General features: G+C 34.7%; 1 protein-coding gene across 4 annotated transcripts in view; it reads right to left on the bottom strand.

The window, feature by feature from the left end:
• The window catches only part of ss (aryl hydrocarbon receptor spineless), a 285,172-nt gene that overhangs the window by 242,888 nt on the left and 21,300 nt on the right, over nucleotides 1–20,984 (bottom strand). Inside the window, exons 1-2 of one of the 4 annotated variants that reach the window (XM_074138430.1) lie at nucleotides 12,985–13,036; nucleotides 12,609–12,820 (exon numbers count right to left, since the gene is read on the bottom strand). The exons of 1 other annotated variant lie outside the window; for it this stretch is intronic. The gene's annotated coding sequence lies outside the window, so the exon portion shown is untranslated. Of the gene's footprint in view, nucleotides 1–12,608; nucleotides 13,037–20,984 lie in introns of those variants that run through there. 2 more of the 4 variants (XM_074138440.1, XM_074138423.1) reach the window with 2 other exon arrangements.

The raw sequence follows: 20,984 nt of genomic DNA, 5'->3' as shown, positions 1-20,984 counted from the left end.
CAATTATTAAAGCAAAAAAATGCAAATAAAGGTAATATTAAACGGCTACTGGTAGAAATGCATTCAGTAAGGAAGGTAAGTTGCAGTGGATGTTCGTGTTATAAATTGAAAGAAAAACAAGAGGATCCGGACACGCAAAGCTAATGAAGCATGAAACAGATCTAGAACAGTGAGGACATGCTGCGATACAGCCATCTTAATCGACAGTTACACCCTCTCTCAACATACAGATACATTACAACTATCGTTCTCTCCAACTATTTAGTTTCCTGCCTCTGTCATCTCTTTAAAGATATATGGATGCTTACTTGTATAACATTCTTTTCTGTAATTGAATCAATGTCATCTGCAAACTCATTTGTTATGAGTTATCCTAGATTTGTCTTTAACGTATGTGTATCCTACAGATATCGTTCTTACTCTCAGTTCTTACAATTCAATACTTACGCCTTCGCCATTTGAATGAAGTATACGGCATTCATTTTTTAGTAGAGATCCACTAAATATTTACATTTTGAGGCGCCACGGTAGCCGAGCGGTTGGAAGCGAGACCTCCAAAGCTAATATGTATTTGGGTACTGGGTTCGTTTCCCGGTCTGTAGGCCTTGGATTTTATTTAATGGTTAATGTGAGATCTTTGTACTAAAGAACGTTTGCTAATCACCTCCGTCCACAACATTTAACTGGCAGTTGGACGTAAAACGTTTTCTTTTTTAGTCTGATTCTGAAATTTGAAAAATCTGAAAAATTGAAAGTTTATTAATGATAGAGAAGCGAGACAGCGAGAACGACAGCGGCACCACTTGGAGACCAAGTGCAAACCTTCCATCTGAAGAAGAACCCATGCTGTGGCAAGAAATATGTCACGCATTATTTATCTCTCTTTACTTCCACTTTTTACCCAAAAGTCGAGAATATCAAAAGCCTGCAAGTTTCAGATCAACTTTCTGCATCAAAAATGAGTTTATTTGGAAGAGGTTAACGTGTCTTTAGACACTGCAGTTCCGCTTGTCACTTGAACGTCCGCTGATACGGAGTCGACAAAAACAAAAAATTATTAATCTGTAGAAGGTGCAGTTTTGGGACATCCCAAATGCCCACTCTCTCTGGCCCAACAAGAGAGCTTTCATTTTACAAGAAACTACACATACGAGGTGCGGCTATTAAATAACAAGACTATTGCTATAAAACATTTTATTTTAAATTTATACATATTTAGTTATTATTACCTTCAATATACACCCCTCTCCTATCCCTACAACGCTCCATGCGAATTTACCATTGTTCGAAACAGTGCTGGAAGTCTTTTTCTGTGAGCTCCTGCTTGACGCGTGCCGCTTTTTCTTTCGCAGCTTCAACGGACTGAATTCGTGTCCCTTTTAATGCAGATTTGTTTATGGGGGACAGATAAAAGTCCCATGGGGCTAGGTCAGGAGAATAAGGCGGATGGCCTAAAACTGGGATGTTGTACTTGGCCAGAAACGTCTTGACAGACAATGCAGTGTGAGCCGGCGCGTTGCCTTGATGCAGAAACCGTGACTCGTGGGTCGTTTTTTCCTTACTCTTTCACGAAGTTGAGCAAGCACCTCACGGTAGTAATGTTGATTAATTATAATCGATATTTTCATCCGTTTTGGACGTGGAAGTGCGACCCGGGCGGTCATCATCTCCGACGTCTTCTCGGCCATCTTGGAAACCCTTGAACCACTCAAAAACTCGCGCACGTGATAAACATTCATCGCCATAAACTTCTTTTATTAAAAGATAAGTTTCAGTAGCGGTTTTACGCAGTTTCATGTGAAATTTCACAATTCTTTGCTCTACTACATGTGTAGTATCATGTATTCGGCAAAACGAAACTAACACCTCTTACACAAAGGACGGTTCCGGTCAACTGATTTCTCTACAAACATGTGAGATTTTGCAATCGAAAGAGAAGGCTTTATGCTGTACAGCTGTCGGTCGTTAGGATTTGGCTCATGCATAGTTCTTCTGTAGTAGCATCAGTCTCATTATTTAATAGCCACACCTCGTAAGATGCAGCGCAGGCAGTGCACATTTTAGCTTATTAACTAATAATCACTTCCTGCAGGAGGTCGCTGTGCATGCAGCTTCCTGGGTGTTGCAATCCCACGGATTCCTAGCACAGTACTCCTTGCACTTTCACTATACAATAGGGACTCAATACACTTACACTACATTCACGTAAACAAACTCACTAAGGCACATACTACATGGATGTCCAAGGGGGTACCTTTCCTTGAAGATAGCTACGGCAAAGGGAGTAAGTCCTTTACATCCTCTTAAGCCTAATCATAGATTTATCTGAAAAATAGATTTTTCCAAAAAAAAAAAAAGAAGTTTTAAAAGGAGATAGGAAGATTGGATTGCTTCTTTAAGGGAAGTTTGTTGGGTTATTAGGAAGAATTTCGGAAAACTCATCCGACTTTTCTGTAAAATAGTATTTCTGGTTAACTGAATCAAACTTATTTTTCTGGTGACACTTAAAATCAAAACAGTTCATTGCACTTCTGTTTCTATTTCTAATTAATTTTTAACCCAATGATTTTATTTTGACTTACTGAAGTTAACTGTGCTGCACTTGTTTCTTTTTTGAGTTTCATGAAAAATAAATCGCTCTCTCATTGGCATACCAATTGGGAAGTTGGGATGGTTCCTCCACCATCTGATAACTACAATGAAAAAGAAAAAGATTATGGGCTTTATTCAACATGAGACATGAATGTAGCCTTCAACTGAAATCAATGTTAAAGTTTCTGCGACCTGTTCAGTTTGAAATAGCATTGAATTCACAGATTTATACAACGACGAGTCGCTATTATTATGTTCACTATTATGTTAATATTATTATACGTATAGCACTTTAGTTTCTAAGAAAATAAAAAGAATTGCCGGTCAACTAAGCCTAGAGGTTCAGTGACTTGCCTAAAGGACTTCTTTGTTACTTGAAGCCTCTTGATAGTTCTATGTCGAGCTTTTAAGTTTGCAATATTACATTAACTTTAATGCGGTTATATTGTTTCTTTCACATCCAGAATGGAACCGTCCCGAAGGTGGTAGTGTAGCAATTAGTTTAACCCCAGTTTTATGTTAAACAATTCATTGAAAAAAGGCGTATTATTGAAAATAAATAAAAAAAAGAAGTATTTTATTTTATTTAAGCTCAGTCTTTTTGGTTTACTATAAAAATGGCAGTACTTCCTTCCTGTTTATACAGTGGCAGGTGTTTTCCTTTGATGTGAAACCCTTAAAACTGTGTAGTTACCAGAGGAAACAGACGAAAGCAGTTCTGGGTCAAAAACAAAATGATTCAGATGCAGTAATTGAACATAATATACAATTCATTCTCTGTTAAGGAATTAAAAATAAAATAGATCTGAAACAAAAGAACTTGGTAAAGAGATAAAATACTTTGCAAGTTTGTTTTGAAATTATTAAGCCCTTGATAAGTTAAAAAAACTGATGAATTAAAACTTTTAAGAATTCAAAATTGAATTTGAAAAATTAATATAGTTACTTATTTACTGGCTATCTATTAGGTAGGAACTCTAAAAACGGAGGGCAAATTATCGATTCAAACATGTGAGTCAACCAAAATCGAACAGATTGATTAAAATAAGCAAAAATACTTTTCAAATACTTTTTTTTAAAAAAATATCCTTTTCTCTCTCTCTCTCATTTGTTAGCGCCACAATCAGCATGATGGCGCAGTAACAGTAGTGAAGAATAGATTCCAAAATTGAACAAGTTACCCAGTGAAAACACTGTGAATCGCTAATGAGTCTTCGCAAATATTCACGGAATTATTTTGCTCTTTAGACGCCAGGTACAGTATAGCAAGGAAGAGCTCTCGAAGAGACTTACTAATTAGCTAGCGGATTTTTCATATGGCAGCAAGTGGAAATAGGAGTTTCCTGCATCGATAAAGTTGAATTCCATTTGCGCAGATAGGTTTTAAGAAACTGTTTCATTTATTATTTTGTTGTTAAGAGAGAGTTTGGATTCATCTGGTTTTTTTTTAAGGTTTATGGTTGGATTTCAAGAAAGTCTTCAGACTAAATAAAGTTCAAGGTGGTGTTCACTTCTAGTAGAGGAAGTAGAGTCGGATGAGAAAGTGCCCAAAAGGCTCTTAGAAGAGGAAGTTACACCAGGTTAGGTTAGTAAGCAGACCCAAATTAAGATGGAAAGATGGGGTAAATCAAGAGGCCAGAAAACTGCTCTAGTTGCTCCAGAAACTGGTTGCAGCCACAAATATAGATGACTGGCGGAAGCGGGTTGAGGAGGCCGAGACTCCGTAATGGGCTGAAGTGCCGATTATTGTTATTTTTTCTGTTTTAATGGTTTAAGGCGCGTCAATATCTAAGGTTATTGGCGCCCGGAGCATTTTTCAGTGCACTCCCGGCCTCCGGACAGTGTTCTCCCGTTACAGACAACTGTCCATCACCGGACTGTGAGCTGTAAGAAGCTGCTAGGAAGAGTAAATCTAAGGGTCAACAGCTGTATTCGAACCCGGGACCTCCGCGTGGGAGTCCAGTACGCTAACCGCATAGCTAATCCCTTCCTTCGATTATTCATCTTTTTTGGAGACAGGTTCATTAAACCAAGTAAGAGAATTCAATGGTAATTTCCTCATATTTATTTGTTTTTGCCAAGCTTTTAGAACTATGTCACGTTCAGGATCTCTACTGGCTAATTGACATTTCACATTGTTTGGATTACATAATCTAACTATACTTTAACATTTTGTTTACTGGTAGGTTGTTTAAAAACTGAATGTTAACCTCTTAAAGGTGACCAATTTATTTCTTCTATACTTGTGACTGGATAATTAATGCAATATCTTCAAGGTTAATCCTCAGCTTTTAACAGCAAACATGTAAACAAATGATAAATTACAGTTCAAATTGTCAATTGGTCTTGAACAGGAAATAGTTTAGCAGGTCGAAAGCTTGGCAAAAACAAATTAAAATAAGTCTGAAAATAGAAAGATTTTCACTTCTCTATTTAAATATATTTTTTAAATAGTTAATTAGTTGATGAATTGATGCATGCGACAGGGGTGACCCAAAGTAGACTGCAAATGTATTCATAGTTCTTCCACTATATTCTTATCCTCATACCGGATTACCTACTGACTAGCATTCAGTGACTAGGGCCATAGCGTTAATTGACTTTAAATTCAATTTTATTGTTACTTAGTATTAATATTCTGGTTCTTTGTCAGGATCTGATGGTATCCCAGCCTATTAGTGCTTATATCTTCATAAATAACGCAATAAACGTAGACGTAGAGTTGTCATGTGCAACTATTAAGGATTAGACTCTCGTCTCTATGCTTGGACCATTTTATACAGTTCATGAGAAAATGAGACTACGTAAGCCAATCGAAATGCAATTATAATAACTTGTTTATTTCAATTCTTACTAACATAATACAATGAAATAGATATTAAAAACAAATTACAATTACCCAATGGTTCCATTCAAACTCTTGCAGTCACCATACATCATATCAACATTCAGTTCAAAGCACACCACGATAGTATAATGCTGGGCATATAATCTAAATTTATTGTTTATTATTAAGAATAATGAGATAAATCAGCAACTAAAAACAACGAAAAAACTTAAATCGGCAATTTTTAATACTTTTGCTCCAATTTCCAGACGATGGGCTGCTTATTATAGTGTCAGTCTTCACCATGACAACTGGGTATTAACTGCACCGTTAGGTATCCACTCCAGTCAGTATTTAACTGGACTAATTGTTGGGCCACTAAACATTCGCTTCTTTCAACTTACTTTTTATTCTAAATGCATCTATAATAATCCATAATTTATTGTATGAAAGTGAAATGAGATTATCTAAAATATACTCAATTCTATTGTCGTGACAAAAATGTCTTTTTCACTTCAAATCAGAAGTCGGTGACAGAGCAAGATCATGCTCAAAACCCTTATTTTGTATCAAATAAAAACTTAGTTATTCCCGGGACCCGAACTAGGAATTTCCCACTTACAAGTCCACACTCATAACTCTTACACCAAACTCAACTTTATAACAAAATTATCTCAAACAACACTGTGTCTAGAATTGCCTTAAAATTGTAATATATCTAGCAATAATTGTCGCTAAAATGTATTTTTATTATTGAACCATTTGAACTACATTTACGTACTGGAAGAATTCGTAACCCTCTATTTTATTAGCTATGCCTGGAGCACGTTTTTATTTATTTGAAAAAAAGGCTACTTAAGTTCCTTTCGGGTATTCTGTGTTTTATTTTCTGAGTGATAGAACTAGCGTAAAACTCGCGCTCAAGATGAGACTGTGAGTTCAGCAGTGAAACATCTAAACGATATAAGACTTCAAAATTATTCCAGTTTCATAAACATTTTGCAATTATATATTTAACGTTATACGTTAAATTATATTGTAACTTGGTTCTACGTGTTGAATATTATTTGTTTTATTTACTGCGACATTTAGTGCAATTATTGAATTGGTTTCCATTTTCTACAAAACTGAAAAAAGGCACATCGACTAAAACCGAGGAATCACCAGCCAGATACTTCGTTTGCAAAGAGTAATCTATTGATAATTTAATAAGACAAGTTAGAGTGACATAAGTAAATTAGTTGAGTTAGAGGTATTGTTCTTTTTTTGTTGGAATATACGTCGTAAATAAATAAATTTATTGTTGCCAGATAATCGGCAGTGAAATATTCTTGAATAAATAATCGACCAAAACAAGATAATCGATATTTTGTGTGCCAAGGTGGAAGTAGGTGCAGGCATCTGCTTCTATTACTGAACGATCAGATCCGCCCTAGAATATTACTTTCTTACTAACAACTGGCAGTGTAAGAAAACACCTCCTCTCATTTGAACACTTTAATCATGCCAATAATGGTATGTCCGTGTATGAACACAAACTTACATACAATGTCTCCCAAAGTGGTCTCTATCATTTTGTCATATAACATTTATGAAGAAAATTACACGTTATGTCCTGGTCTGATGTTTCCACCAAGAACACGCCTCATTCTTTTGATAAATCACGGATAGTTGGTCTTTTCTTACATTTACTGAAGTAAACATACCAATATTTAATACTAATTTTTTATTCATGTATTACTTTTGTCCTTTAAAAGTTCGTTCAGAAGAACTCATCGGATTCTGAACTTCTGATCTTTAAAATTACAAAATAGGAAATTAGTACAACAAAAAAATTAAACTTAATTATCCAAAACCCATTAAATAGGAGATGAATATTGAATGATTCAATATTGTAATTTAATTATGACTATTATTATAATAGAAAATTATCTAAATTCTATTTATAGAGCATTGCATAGATGTCTCTGGAGCTAAGTATAAAAACTATTGTAGAATATTCTTATTCGTTTTTAGTAACTGAATGATTAATCCAAAAGGAAGGCAGAATGTTACGAGGGTCGTTTGAAAAGTCCGTGCAAAGTCAGAGAGATAGCACCACTGGCGCGTATCGAGGTTATGTTTAGTTAGTAGCATCTCTTGGAAGAACACACACCAAGTTTCAGCCAGATCGGTCTATTTCTTTGTGTTTGGCATTCGTTTGAATCGAGGAAGTCGAGTGATTTTCAAAAAATGGACGAAAAAGAATTTCGTGTGTTGATTAAACACTACTTTATGAAAGGCAAAACGCCTCAGGAGACTAAAGAGAAGCTTGATAAACATTATGGTGACTCTGCACCTTCGATTAGAACAGTTTATAAGTGGTTTCAAAATTTTCGGAGTGGCCATATGGGCACAAGTGACGCTGAACGTTCTGGACGCCCTGTTGAGGTTACTACTCCAGAAATCATTGATAAAATCCATTATATGGTGATGGATGACAGAAGAGTGAAGGTGCGTGAGATTGCTAGTGCTGTGGGCATCTCGAATGAACGGGTACATAATATTTTGCATCAACATTTGGACATGACAAAGCTATCCGCAAGATGGGTGCCGCGATTGCTCACGCTTGACCAAAAACGAAATCGTGAGAAGTGTTGCAAGGACGGTTTGCAGCTGTTCCAGAAGAATCCGCAGGACTTTAAGCGTCGTTTCGTCACTGTGGATGAAACATGGTTACATCACTACACTCCTGAGACCAAAGAACAATCTAAACAATGGGTTACCAAGGGGGAATCTGCGCCAAAAAAGGCGAAGACCGTTCCTTCGGCCGGAAAGATTATGGCGACTGTCTTTTGGGATTCGCAAGGAATAATCCTCATCGACTATCTGGAAAAGGGTAAAACTATTACAGGTGCATATTATTCATCGTTACTGGACCGTTTGAAAACCGAGCTGCAAGAAAAACGCCCACGATTGGCCCACAAAAAAGTCCTTTTCCATCACGACAACGCACCAGCTCACACCTCAGCAGTTGTGGTCGCAAAATTAATGGAAATAGGGTTCCAACTCGTTTCACATCACCCCTATTCTCCAGACTTGGCTCCCTCGGACTACTATTTGTTCCCCAATATGAAGAAATGGCTGGCGGGAAAAAGATTTTATTCAAACGAGGAGGTGATTGCAGAAACGAATGGCTATTTTTCAGACTTGGACAAATCCTATTATTCGGAAGGGATCAACAAACTAGAGCAGCGATGGACGAAGTGTATAAGCCTAAAAGGAGACTATGCTGAAAAATAAAAAAGGTTTACCCCAAAAAATTAAGTAGTTTTTATTTTTGCACGGACTTTTCAAACGACCCTCGTACTAATATCAGCCATATTTTTTTTATTTTATGCTGAAATTGGCAACATTGTTTCTTCCTTTAAAAACTATGACTGGAAGTTCATTTCACTGAAAGTAATTATCGATTATTCAGCAAATTTTTGATGAAATCGTTGAACCTAGAACTGATCAGAAATGAATTTTTAATCAAAATTTGGCTAATTGTACTATCTTTTTTTATGAACCTGAACTTAGAGTGACTTTGAAGCTTTGTGTCTCACTATAAATGATAATAATTACCTTGAACAGGTGGGAGGTATTAGTTCAGGGGTTGTGATCCCCAGTCTCCAGGTCCTGCATTTGAGTCCTGGAAGCTGTTCTTGGATATTTCTCTTTCTAAGAGCCTCAAGTCGAACCATAAGTAAAACTCTCAGTTCTGTGATCAACAGAGTTTTAGTGTAACATTCCCAAAGGCCGTCACTTTAAACTTTAAAACTCAAGCAGCCCAAAATTGATATTTCTGACGAAGTCTCCAAATTGATAATCCGCATGATTGCAATGTATATCTTTTAGTAAAAAATAAGTGACAGTAAACAGGACCACTTACAGATTAAATAGGTGACAGAACTCAATTTATCGCTACCTAACAGATCGATTCTACATTATTTTTAACGCTGTTTTTATTTTTTGAAAAAATTATATAGTAGGACCGAAATTCTTTTAAAGCGATTCAAAGTTGCTTTCGATGCTATAAAATATGATCGCAAAACCACTGCCCAATCAAAAATCTCCTTGCCAATAAAGCTGCAGCCAAATTGGGTGAAAATTTTCTTTTCTCTCGCTAAGTTCGCGAAGTACAGAGATCACGTTTTCAAATTTAAAAAACTTCATTATCATACCAAAATATAATTAGTAAGCAGTTGTTACATCTTTTCTTTTTCCTTATTTAATTAATACTTCGATATTTTCTAAAAATTTTGAAGTACTAAGTTTTAGAACACCAAATACAAACAACCAAAAAAATTAATTACAGTACCAAAATATTTGATTTAAGTTGCAAGAAATGAACATTCAAAGTAAGTAGGCCAGAGTATACGACAGAGATAAAGAGATTGATTGTAATAGAGGATGTAAAAATTTCAGTAGTTGACTTTTTCCCATCAATTCTATATTAGCGGCGGTCATGCTACAGCAAGCAACATAAAAGCGACTCATTAGTTTAGATTCGACCAGCCATAGCGGTCTTACCGTGCTAGCTTTAAGAAAAATAGCCAACTGTAATTTCTTTTTGTACAGGAATGCTGTTTTTGCCTTAAAGAAAAACCTTTTATAGAATCTAGGATCTTGCTAAATTTGTTTTCAATTTTAAGATTTCTGTTGAATCATCCATTTCGAGGCCCCTCAATGGGCAAAAAGCAGTTTATCATAATCGAAAAAAGATCTTGAAAATAAAAATTCCAGTCTTATAAGACCACATCCGCGTGACACTCGTCACAAATCTCTTTACGGCCGTAAGGGGATAGAAACAATGAAAGTAAATTATTAAACAAAATGATTTAAAAATAAAATATTAAATAGTTGTTAATTATTCCATGTCGTTACGATTTACAAAGAAAAAGCGGCACATTTTCATTCGCAGTTACTGAATGAATACCAATTCCAGGTCATCGTATTTCAAACTCATTATCTACTAATTATGGACAGGAAAACGTTTTCCGGAAGCTTTTAGACTATTAATTTGTTTTTGCTCTTTATTTGACTAGGTAATTGTTTCAATAAAGTTTTTGTTAATAATAACAAGATAAATTCTTGCAAAGCGTTTTGGATTTTTTTTTCAGTTCGAATTGGTAAATTCAAAATATTATAATTTGAAGTTTTTATAAATCAAATTAGTAATTTAAATCCACATTAAAGCTATTTGGTTACATAGTACACATAATATGGACCAACTTGATTCTAATGAGCACGATCTTTTGAAGCTTAATGACTTAATTAAAATCATGTTCGTGGGTTGTGCAAACGCGTTTATTGAGTAGACTATAACTGATTTCATTAATTCATTATTAATGGTTAGAATTATTTTAATTAATTAATTTTTAAATTATATTGTTATTTGCCATTTGTTTGTTTTTTATTAGTTATTTCATTTCAGTTCTAAATTGATTTTGTTTGTCCAATTACCTTTGTTTTAAAAAAAGAAGTGTCTAGGAATAAGTTCGGAAATAGAATTCGTTTAAATGTGGGATAAGAATCTTCTAAGTAGGTATATAAAAATATACGTGGACAAATACACCTTTATTTTTATTTTAATTTTTGGAAAAACCCCTAATTTCCATTTTGTGAGCAAAATATGAAAATTTCTGATAGAAGCAGAATTTAACGCGTGAAATTTTGAATATTATCGACAACCTTCATTAGGAATGAGGAAAAGTGGATTCAATTTACTTCGACAGCCAATTCTACTCGTACTATCAGCCACAAATGCATGATAATGAAATTTAGTTTCAAGAAATAGCTTCATAAAAATATTATCTCGGCAAGTTCAAACTTTATTGACCTTACAAGATAAATTTTTAGAACTGAATGAAACATAAGTGTTTTTTTTTTAAAAAAAATATAATTTGAAACTACAACTTCAAGAGAAGACCTCTTGCCTCAAGCTTGTGTGAGTCTTAAAAAGCGGTATTCATTCATTGACTTTTTACGCTAAGGAAATCGCAAGGCCATCGCCGCTTTAATCGCCGAATTGGATTGCTGGGATTTATTTATTTTTTTTTTTTTTTATGATTTAAGGCGCGTCAACATCTATGGTTGTTGGCGCCCGGAGCTTTTTTCAGTGCACTGCCGGCCTCCGGACAGTGTTCTCTCGTTACAGACAACACTGTCCATCACCGGACAGTGAGCTGTAAGAAGCTCCTAGGAAGAGAAAGTCTAAGGGTCAGCAGCTGGATTCGAACCTGGGACCTCCGCGTGGGAGTCCAGTACGCTAACCGCATAGCTAATCCCTTCCCTGGAGATTTATTTAAACCAAATTTTATTTTATTGTAATAGCCATGGACTCTATCAACCAGGTTTGCTAAAAAAGAAAATACATCCAACTATCCTAAAAATAAAAAAACATTCACGGTGTCTAAGGTCTAACCAATTTTACTTTCAAATTAGTTTACAACTACAATTTAACGTATCACTAATTCATTGGGAATATTTTTAATTAAACTGGAAAATAAGAAGTGAAATTTATACGTTATAAAAACGTATAAAACGTTTGAATCAAGTCTATTACAACGAAAGAAATTCAAGGAATGCAACGTACTTAGCATTATTATTAACTATTAAAAATGTTCAAATATCAATTTATATTGATTTATGATTAATTTGAAGAGTAAATTATGATTTTTTTGGAGGTACTGCACTGGTTTTTTTTATCAACTGTTTGAAAAAGCAATTTCATCTAAATTTAATTTCTGGAGGAGAATTTTGCTTAGAAATGAGATTAATTGAAGGCTACTGTAAGCGGAAGGAGTGCTCTTCGAGAAATGAAGACTAGCACTGATGGCAACTTGATGACGAAATGATATCTGCACAGAGCTGCCATCTATGATGGTTGTCTGCAAAGAAACTACGTCAGTTTTTCTTTAATCACCATCAGTGTGAGGTATCGTCCCAGCACATCCTACCGATAACGCATCAATAAAGGATTCAATTATTTTTAATATTATTCGCGATTTTCATCGCGGTCAAATGCACTTTTCAAACCTTTAATTTCAAAAATCTACACGACTACAGCTGACGGTCGTTAATAAAAACTTTCTTTTACCCTTTTCAAAGTTTGGATTTCTTCCAGACATGGCAAAACTAGGAACATGAGCAACTTTTAGCTAACCTTTTTCCATTGCGCCTTCTCCTCTTGGTTGCGTATACAGTGCCCAGTTGGGAGATGTGGGGTGGTGCCGGCGGCGGAGGGTGTTGATGGGGCGGTGCGGGCGGGGGGTGAATCACCTCAGGGAGCCCCCCCGCACCGCTCACGTTCAGGTAATCCAGAGTAAACTGCGGCCGGCTTGATGCGTCCTAACACCTTGTACCTCTGCACTTATTCTAACCGCAGATAAAGTGAAAATATACAAAAATTAAAAAAGAGAATTTGTTTTTTTTTTTTTGGAAAGTTTAAGGAAGAAAATTAAATAACCGTTTTTCTAAATAATGAAAATACATTTAAATAATAAAACCACCACCAGAAAAAAATGAAAGACCTTACACACCCGCACACACGATAAACTGACTGACCACACGATAACTAACAGACTGAAAGCACCGCAATCCGCAGCCCCACCCTGGCCGTACTGAGGTACCGCCCAGAGCGATCACGCCCTCAGGTGTTAAGCCAATGGCGGGACGCCACGTCACTATGAGCCAGCATGGCACCCGCTCTACTGGGCGCTGGTCCACCCCTCACCTACACCCACACTACCTCACCAACTACACACCGAAACACTAAAAAATAGTAAAAAAGGGAAAAGAACTCGGAGAGCAGAACTAACCCCCTTCGTAATAGCGCTGATTTCAGGCGCTTAATATTTAATATCACCAGATAAACTGCGCCACACAAATTAATGCCTCTCTTTAAATACTAAACTTAACAGTTTTTTATATCTCACATTCCAGCAAAGTTATTTATTTTATCTCGCATAAAATGTACTATATTTGCATTTTTTAAAATACCTTAGACTGAATAGGTTTTTATTTATTGTAATAAAAATTGCGTTTAATGAATAGCCTCAAACAGTTCCCTACAATGTTCAGTATATCTTATATACAGTATGCAAATTATAAAACAGTTAATATAAGTAGAATGCAGTTTCTGTTGAAATCAGAATCCCTTTTATTGGTTTAATTCAAGTACCAGATTTAGTTTTAAAAGTCGATTATGCAAACTAAAATAGATCTACTATTAGAGGACCGCAATCTTAAGATGTATTACGGCGCTGTGTTCGGACCCCGTCTTGGCTTCAGATTACACTTAACGTGACATAATGAACATTTTGATGTTGACAGCCTACCCCCACCTCTGTTTTTAAGAAAACTGTTCCATCTGAAATAACGAGTATTACTTGCCCAAGTTCCTAATACCTAAAATCTACAGTGTCAAGTATAGCTCCATGTTATTGTAGCACTTGCTTGATTCCATACATACTGAAAATTAAGAAGAAATAAAATTGCAATTATTTCAGTACTCTTGTGTATTAAATATTGTATTAAAATGTAATGAGGATGAGCATCTAAGGTCGCGACGCTCTCTGAGTTTGTTTCAGCGCACGGCCGGCCTCCGGACAGTGTTGTCTCGAGATGTCTTGATGTTAGAGAGTGTGTGAATGTTTCAATTAATTGGAATATAAATAAAAATTGGCTGGACGGGCTGAAAAACTGACTGGATTAAGGAATATTGTCCAGAAGTTGGTAGCTTCAACATTAGAAGTGAAAAAGCAGGATTCCCCTTTTACAAAATTATTAAGAAATAATTCAAAATTTCAAGGGTCAGAGTGAATAACTGCTTCTACGTCAGCAGAGAGAGACAGGATTAACCTAATAGCCGGAATTATCCTCAATTCTCTTAATCTCGAGGAGAGGAGTGCAAGGGAGCCATCCTCTCAGAAGGTTTGGAGCAGATGTTTGGGGGAATTAAACGGTGCTAGAGAGTTAGATATCCTTGACTGCTGCTCTCCTTTCTTTCCCGCCTTCCCTGGTGCATGAAACTTATGCCGAAAGATGGGTGGCACAAGGGTGACCGCCAAGAACGTAGCCTTCATAGCCACCAGGCTTTACCTAGTGGTAAACCTCATTTCCAGACTAACATGGGTTTCGAACGGCATTTGTTTTTTTTCCCAAAGGCTATGCCAAAGACCAACCAAACTATACTGCGCGAAAAGTAAACAGCAAACCCCAGACGATTAATAGAGGCTCGCGTTTGTAAAATGTATCCAATTCCATGCTTGTATCCGTGTGCCTATATTTCTTCCTGTAATCGGCTAAACAAAACGAAAAAAAACATGTCTGACATAAATAAATTATTTTAAATTTTTACTCCTCTAAGTTCATAGTATTTTTTTTCGTACGATTCACAAAATCATTTATTTCTTAATTTCATCTCTCTATCTAAAATTCAAAATGACACAGTACTCATTATTGCAACCTGGAACGTTCAGTAACCCTTGCATTTGATTTGCACTAATATTTGCTAAGTCTTCCAGGGAGTGCTTCCTTAGAAATGGTGAAATGTAGTTTTAATGCATTCTTATATTAACTGATTAGGAAAAACAATCGAATTTGTCCTTTTATTCTTTGCTAGCGGTGGCTACATTGAGTTCTTATTGAAAAGGTGTAATCCCAGGTAAGAAAGGTACTCTATCATAAAAACCCTGATATCAAACTCAGTATAAAATTTATTTCCATAATTGTTGAAATTTTGAAAAATGTATTCTAAGCAGGAGTAGGGAGTAATTAATTCTCTTTTGAAACTTTATAATTATTATCACGATTCATTTATGATATTTAAAAAAAATTATTTATTAAAGTTATTTGGATTGGCTAATTCTTTATTCTGCCTTTAAATTCTGTAACAAATTAGCAACAACTCTTAGATAAAAAGCAATAAAAGTAATAAATATAAAAATACAATGTTTAAAAATGTGGCTAAATATGCACATATTTTTGCAACTAATAAGTAGTCAGTCATCAGAAATGTTTTGGTGAGTTACAGTTTAACTTCAGATTTCAAGTTAAACATCTAAAGTACTCTTAATTCATTTAGAACTTTAGATTCAAGAATCTAAAGATTGATGTGGTGAGATATGAAATTTTTACCTTGTATGGAATTAGAAGACGAATGATCTAGACAATATGTGTTAGAGATTGCAGAGAAATTGGTAGAACCTGGCAGAATTGGTAGGTGATTAACTCCTGTCAAATACAATGAATTAGGTTTAGTATGATGGTCCTCGATTCACGAGGGTTGTTTCACTAACAATTAGCTTCTGCCAGATAAGTCCTGATAATTTAAAGCAACTTGTGATTAATTTTGACAATTTTATACCCAAGGAATGCCTTTGCAATAATTTTTTTTAATCATTTATTTAGTTACAATCTACGCATTTTGCGTTATAAGCAACAATGATATCAATAAATAACATAATAACAGAGTGGAGAAGTTACCCAGTGGTAACTCTCCCAAAAACATATTACTTTCTACTGACTCTCTTCATCAGAGAGGTGATCGCGAGGCCACTGTCTTTTAAGACGTCTAGAAGTGTCCGGAGTTGTTCTGGAAGATAGATGTTGTACAAGTGGATTGTATGTTAAAGATGGAATTTTCTGTAACGTGTTTTTGCAACTTGTGTGACGTAAGGAATGTTCAGGTCTGTGTGTAGAATGATTTGAAGTAGAAAGGAGCGTTTACTTTAGAGCGAAGAATTTTAGATTGCAAGGACTGGATCCTTCTTTGCAATAATAACCTGTACTTACTGTTTCTAAACAAAGCAATCAGTATCTTATATGTAATGGTGAATGTTTTTCTTATATTAATTGTCTGAATGAAATTAGAGGCGTAAACATTTCTTCCATTAGAATACCGCAAGTTGATTAATAATTTACAATCAGCTGATTCGTGTCCTCACCAGCCTTCATAAATTATTGGCTAGTAATCATTGAGGAACTACAATAGGAAGGTCAGGAAATGTTGCGGTGGTTTCATTCATTCTCTTCAACTCGCTAGAAAGGAAATATCTAACCAAAAATAAGCAGTTTTATGTTTGTATTTAAAAAAAAATATGTAAAAACTCGTGTGTTATATAAAAACAAAAGAATATCGATATAAATGAGTCTAAAAATGGAATACACTTAGCTCATGACTTCTTAATAAAAATACGCATATTTTATCAGCTCCTGTATTTCATGATTAAAGATAACTAACGGACGGTTCTATTTAATAATGGTTCATATAACAATTGAATTTGGAAGATAACAGAATGTTAGGCAAATATGACTTTACTACTAAATATTTGATGACAAAGCTCTTACGATTTTGGCAAATTGAAACATGCCTGCTATTATACAAATTATTTATACATTTTAAAAGGAAAAGCACTGCATAGACACGTAAGCAGAACTACCAATATTTCCAAATTTTGGGAAAGTGATTGCGGATTTACTGCGTGCTGTAGAGTCGAGGACATCTAGTGCCGGGAATATCTACATATTTCATGTTTTCAAAGGGTGTCGGTGGCATTTTATATCTATATAAGTCACTAATGCCGCAAGCATCTTCGACATTTACTTCAATTAAAGACAAAAAATCGGACATAAAATCAAAATAATAAATTAAACAAACTACAGGTAAATCAATGAAATAAGAGTACGTCATATTTGTGTTTTTAAATTAGCAAAGATGTGATTTATTTCTTCCAATTATATAGAAAGTCTTTCAAAACATTGCCTCATAGAATTCAATTTACTGTATGGAACTAGAATACAAGCATTCGGAAGGTTATAAAGTCAACATTCAAAATCATATTGCAATTCCAAATAGTAAAAAACGAATTTTGAATAGTAAAAAAGCTTCCAAATTAACAACAACAACAAAAAAAATACAAATGGCCAAATTATTCAAAAACCCAGTTTGACAAACTAGTGTGTTGTGAGTGGCCAACTCTTGGTCTGACAGTTTCAAGGTTGAACAACATTTCTGGACAGTAATTGTGATTATATAATCTTTAGTTCCGTACTATCAACAAACCTATTATTACATTTTACAGTACTGTGTAATAGAATGCTAGTATACAAGGAAAGTTAACGTATAGCTATGTATAAATACACATGTAGACATGCAGGTAATTGTGTTAGCAGTTAACACGGCCTGTGTAGCAAAATATCATCGCAATAAAGTTTTGGGAAGAGGTGGTCTGCGGTAAATAGGAATTTTAATATAAAATCTAAGTGTGACTCTGAATGTGCCACTTTACGGAATAAATTTTGAGGTCTTTAGCGGTTTGTTCGCGCTAAATAGTTTCAAAAAAAATGCATTACGCTAAAGTGCTGCAAGCCAGAAAAATTCAGTGAATGTTTTACTCCAGACACCAAATTTTGATTATTATTACTATTTTATTTATAATAGTCACTATTATAATTTCGCTATTGTTACATAAATAAACACATTAGAATATTTTATTTTCAATTCCCGAATAGAAATAAAAAACAAAATTTTAAAATAACACGCTTAATCCATGCAAGTTATGTAAATTAAATGTCAATGTTATGTCAATTAAATATTACCTATAAAGCTAAATTAACAATCCGAAAGCTTTCGATTATTATGTGACATTGCTTAAACAATCTTCCATTCGGCATTGGATAGGTAACACCATTTTTTACCAATATATTTTACACTTCAAAGAAATGCATCTCCAATCATTTCTGAAACCCTTACTTTTAATTTATTTACTTATAAATTACTAGTTTTAGATATTACTTTCTTCGGATTTGCTGCCATTCTGCAAGTTGTCTGCTTATTGTAGTATCCCAGCCTAGAACCAGATAGAAAATGTTTACCGAAAACCATTACATACAGTAATGTAGAGTCTGCAGCAGTAAATGATGGCCAAACTGTTTGGGTAAAACTCTAGTTCCTGATTTCACTAACACACATTACAAAATAGACCCTTTACATTCTTCTGTGGGTTAACACATGCATTTAAGGAAGTCAAATTTGATTAAAATATTAAAATAACTTTCACCGTGAAGTTACTCTTTATGAATCGTAAATAAAGTTAACAGCTTATACTGTTAGAGAATTATTATTTCGACATTTCAGTTTACAAAATTTATCAACTAAAGAGGAGAATTGCAATAGTTCTTATTCCCAGATGCATTTTGTGGCTCTTAGTGGTAACAATTCCCAAATCTTCATTTGAGGCATAATTATTTTAAATGAACTCAATTTAATTTTATTGAGTTCAAGTTAAATAAGCTTGAATATAAATCTATATATATAAAAATGAATGTGTGTCTGTTTGTTTCTACTCGATAGATTCAAAAACCATATATCTAATCGCCGTGAAAATTTGGGAAATTATTAGGTATATCCCCGGGAAGGTTTTTGCAGATTTTTTTTTAAATCAGAGTTGGGGTTCTAGGTGCTCCCGAACAAATATCCCAAAAATATCAAAATAACATTTAATTAGTAATATTTGTTAAAAGTGTAACCATGAAAACCATGAAAAACAGTTTTTTGCAATTATTAATACGAGAATAAATTATACCGAGGATGGTGGAAAATCCATTAAACTAAAAGAGCTCAACAATACTATTGACGTTGATAATCGTTGGGTAGTACCATATTCTCCATTACTACTAAAAACGTATAACGCACACATAAATGCTGGGTACTGCAATTCAGTGAAAGCTATAAAATATATTTGCAAATATGTGAACAAAGGAAGCGACATAGCAGTGTTTGGGGTGGAAAATACAACTGCATCTAACGATGAAGTCACCCAATATCAAGTGGGACGCTACATAAGTAGCAATGAGGCTGAATGGCGTATTTTATCATTTTCCATTCATGAGCGATTTCCAACGGTTGTTCATTTAGCAGTACATCTTGAAATTGGACAGCGTGTGTATTTTACATCAGAAAATGTACGTGCAAGAGCAATGTCACCACCGCCAACAACATTAACTGAATTTTTTACATTATGTAGAAATGATACCTTTGCAAGGACACTACTGTACTCTGAAGTAGGGGTAATTTTATTGTTAATTTTCATTTCGATGTATTGTATACATTTGGTCATTAATACATTATGTTTGAGGTATCAAAACTGCCTTTTGTGAACGGGTACAGCTAGTAATTAATAAAATATTCAATGTAAGTAAGGAAACTCTCCTCGCAATAAATAAATACTAGTTAAATGGCTGATTTCAAATTAATCTTTAGAAAGATTACTGTTTCGGGAACTCGTAGTGAAACAAAGAAATATGCAGCAATAGAGAACACTATCTGGAGCTTTATTCAACTTGGTGATTTGAGAGAAATCTGACCAAACGTTCCACTCGCACCAATGAGAGTAATAATTTACATTCTACTGAGCTATTCAAGAGTCCTGCAACAGAGCAACACCTGTTTTGTGCGAAGCAATGATAGAATTTGGAAAAATAAAGTATCAAAAATTATTCATTGAGGAATTAATGTACAATGATTTCTAGGAATGTGTCCAGTTATGTAAAGCTTTTTCGTGTTCAAACACAATACGGCTAATGATAGTCCAAGTAATAGCATAATAGTGCGCTGCAATGAGAGGAATGTCAAAGCATTGTTTCAAGCAACAAGACAATGGCTGAGCTGGCTGACTGCAACGCTAAATGATTCCCCTTCTGAGCGCCATTCTCTTGTAATTCTTCTTCCACTCGTTTCTCATGAGTTTATTCTTCTTTTACGGTATTCTTCAATTATTTAAAATACTTAGTTTTTGCCAAATTTTAAAATGATTTTTATTTATTTTGACTTACTAAACAACCAGATTAGCTGATAGATTCAATAATTTGTACATTTTTTTTACTTTTTTACATACTTTATTAAAATATGCATACTTTTATTAAAAAGTAATTTGAGGCTACAAGAGCCTTAAAATTGCTACGAAATTGGCAATAATGCCTATAATGTATAAGGCCTTTGTCAGTAAGGAGCTATCCCCAGTTATTTGTGAAGTGTTAACCAGTTAAGAGTGTTTGACGTGTAGACACGTCAAACCAAATCTCTATTACGGTGCGTTCGACGTGTATACTCGCTGTGAAAAATATAAAATCGATATTAACTCGACATTTTAATGAAATACAATAAGAATATTATTTTGTGGGAGTCAGCCAAATGATAAGTGGTTGGTACATGTTTGGTCTTCGCATTAGAGATTAGGAATTAGGCAAATAAAAGCTCTCAACCTTTGTGCAATGCCGTTTTTACGAGGGTCGTTTGAAAAGTCCGTGCAAAGTCAGAGAGATAGCACTACTGGCGCGTATCGAGGTTATGTTTAGTTAGTAGCATCTCTTGGAAGAACACACACCAAGTTTCAGCCAGATCGGTCTATTTCTTTGTGTTTGGCATTCGTTTGAACCGAGGAAGTCGAGTGATTTTCAAAAAATGGACGAAAAAGAATTTCATGTGTTCATTAAACACTACTTTATAAAAGGCAAAACGCCTCAGGAGACTAAAGAG

Source organism: Rhodnius prolixus, unplaced genomic scaffold (assembly GCF_049639745.1).
Source record: "Rhodnius prolixus isolate KJV_2025 unplaced genomic scaffold, Rpr scaffold_1, whole genome shotgun sequence".
In the NCBI taxonomy this organism is placed as follows: domain Eukaryota; kingdom Metazoa; phylum Arthropoda; class Insecta; order Hemiptera; family Reduviidae; genus Rhodnius; species Rhodnius prolixus.
Note: the sequence above shows the minus strand (reverse complement) of the source record. Positions and strands in the feature narration are given on the sequence as shown.